This window comes from Protomyctophum parallelum, assembly GCF_964188405.1.
Source record: "Protomyctophum parallelum genome assembly, chromosome: 16".
NCBI lineage: Eukaryota > Metazoa > Chordata > Actinopteri > Myctophiformes > Myctophidae > Protomyctophum > Protomyctophum parallelum.
In genome coordinates, this window is record NC_139711.1 from 10,686,120 (window position 1) to 10,689,384 (window position 3,265).

Sequence of the window (3,265 nt, forward strand, 5' to 3'; positions counted from 1 at the left end):
GCCCTGTCTCTCAGAACAACAGTCTGTCAAGACAGCAGGAATGTAAACATGACGTTTCCGGTCCATGTTGTGTTCCAAAATAAAAGGTTTCGGGAAAAAAATATTCAAAAGCCAAGGTTCAAAGGTTCAAAACCAACAGGATACACGCGGCTACACAGTTGTGGAAGTGACACATATTCTTGTGTAAAATGTATAGCAACAATAAACCCAACACAACCCGAGCATACAGGTAGGCTATACATCTGTAAGGCGGCCCCTTTTCCACCAAAAATAACTTTAGTTCTTCTAGAACTGCTTCTGTTTTAGATTCTTGGAACGTCAACCTGATGGTGGTCATTTTTTGGTTCCAGTTAATCCATACTTTTATTAGGCGGGAGAAAAGAACTGAACCGGTTCAACCCGTTTTATATAACTCAAAGCGGCCTAAAAGAAGACCAGACTCTGACTGTATAGTACTTATGTATAGTACATTCAGTACGTACAGTACAGTACAGTACTACTGTGTAGCAGTGCCCCTGAGTGGAGAAACAAGGAATGCATTTGTTCCATATAGTGGATTGCATGATAGGATACTCTAACATAGCGTACTACTATACTATCATAACATACTCTGGCATATAAAATGCTGTGCAGAATGCAGATGCACAGTTGCACACCCATGTTTTTCGATCCAGGTGTAAAGTGACTATGGTACATGGTACGTGTCTACTACGTGACTATGAAAGAGGTTTCATTACTGGGTGGATGTCACAAACACTGATCCACTGGCTAGTAAAATATAGGGCTGTAAAATATTTTACAACTAGTCAATTCCTAAATATATGTTAATGTTTAGAAGATTTAGAACACAGGTCTTTATGTGGGCTCCGTATTTATGTGTGTAATATGTGGTTTTAGATGTTTTAGATTTCTAGCAGTGTCCATGATGTCATATGTCACAGACACTGGGCTCACTTACTTCCTGGACTACATCAAGGTTAATTAAATAAGGTTAGGAAGCGAAGACCGTACGGTGGACTCCATGTTGCTACCTGGAAGGAAAGAAACATGCGCAATTGAGACCAAGTAAGCTGAACGTGGAAGTGTTGGCTGCATACAGTATAGCCCATTGCACATGTTTCTTTCCTTCCAGGGAGCAACATGGAGTCGGAGTCCACCATACAGTCTTCGCTCCTAACCTTATTTAATTAACCTTGGACTACATGTTGTCTCAGTAAGACAGCCCTCCCCCCAGGGGTTTGATTGATTGATTGAAAGATGTATTAACAGATTGGAGAATTACAGTACATTTCAAGCACAACACAATACAAAACTTTTGAAGGAGTCAAGGGATTCACATGTCTTAATGACTGTTGGTAGGGCGTTTTGGTGGCATAGGAGCGGAAAGAATTTTGTCCCTTGTTTGTGCCGAATCTAGGTTGCACATGGTTTGTTGAACTCCCTCTGGTGTTATGGGTGTGGACTTCGTTGACATTAAGGAAGTATTTAGAGGTACATGGGTATCTTGGTGGTGTATCGAATCTTGTGGACCAGGCCCATTGCAAGATGCTGTACTCTGTCGTCAACCCTAAGCCATTCCAGCCTATCAAAGTGGGCAGAGGTGAGGTGGGTACGGGGAGTGAGGCCAAGTAGTAGCCTAACCAGTTTGCTGTGCATAGTCGAAGAAACCTTGTACGAGGGCTCCTGTAAGGGTCTTCAGCCAGGGTGTTTTTGTTGACCAGTGAGGAGATCCTATATAGGAATCTTGTTCTTTGGTTGACTTTTTTGATTACGTTGGTGCCGGTGGCCATTTTATCACCGGAAAGATTTTCCTCCAGGATGGAACCTAGGTAGCAGGTAATTTCATCTTTTCATGTGATACTATTGTCACACCACTTAAACCAAGAAGCCATCTGTCTTGCTGAGATTACTATTTGATCCAAAAAGAATGGATTCCGTTTTTCCCAAGTGCAGTTTGTTCCTGTCCGAGACCAGCTGTGCTGAGTCATCTGCGAACAGGAACAAGTTGCAGTCACAAGCTGATGCCATGTCGTTTACATATATTAGGAACAGTAAAGCCATAGTATGCTTCCTTGTGGAACGCCACAGCTCACTGGGAGGGGGGGTGCTGGATGCCTGACATCCACTACCTGGCCTGAGTATAGGCATTGAGATGTGCACACAATCTTCTCTGTGAATATAGTCTATTTTTTCCATCACTTTCGAGATGAAGCTTAGAATAGAAATAGGGCGGTAGTTGCCAGAGTCTAATTAGCTCCCTTTCTTGTGCAGGGGGGTTACTTTGGCCAGTTTGAAATCTTGGGGGACCTGTCCCTGTTTGATGGAGAGGTTTATTATGTGGGTGATGATTGGAGCTATAGAGATGGCTGACCAAATTCTGGGCCCTCGGAAAAGCAATCATTGTGTTTTTTTATGCGTAATCCAGGATTTTGAGCCCCCACACACCCTGGGGCCCTAGAAAGTGTGTCCCACTTCCCCCCAGCCCTACGCCCCTGCCTCCCCCTATCCACAAGGAGGAGCAGTGCACCAAAGCATTATGGGAATTCTAGTCGCTTCTTGCCCTCAGGCGTCTTACTGGTAAGTTAAGTTAAATTATTTGTCATATCTGCACTGTGCTTAAAAGGCAAACTATTTGTTTGTGTGACAAATACTATTGTATTCGGGTGACAATGAATCATGAACTTAAATGTGTAATTGTGACAGCCCTAAGCGCTGCCTGCTGGAGGGAGGAGGACAGAGAGACTCAGGAGGAACACACTGCCAGTACCACTACCACCACCCATACAACCTACACATGCCCCACCTGCAATATGTACTGCCAGGAGGACATGAGGGGACGTCATCACCGGATTCGATGGACAACCGTATACAAGGTAGTGTGTGTGTGTGTGTGTGTGTGTGTGTGTGTGTGTGTGTGTGTGTGTGTGTGTGTGTGTGTGTGTGTGTGTGTGTGTGTGTGTGTGTGAATATGTGTTAGTTAGTTGTTGTTTCCATGTTGTGTTGTTCTGTGTGCATGTGTACCATGTGAATGTTTTTTTTGAAAGTTATTGCGACAGCAAGTCGCATTTACTAAAAAAGAAATCGTACGTTTTTGTCGGTAACTAATCACTAGTTTTTTGCAATTTATCATAGGTTATTTCCCACTTAACCATAGTTTTTCTATGTCGCAATTAAGCCCATATACGGAGATCCCTGATGTCATAAATATTGGCTAGCAACCCGTAGATCTCCATATATGGATATATGTCAGAACTTGTTCTGACAT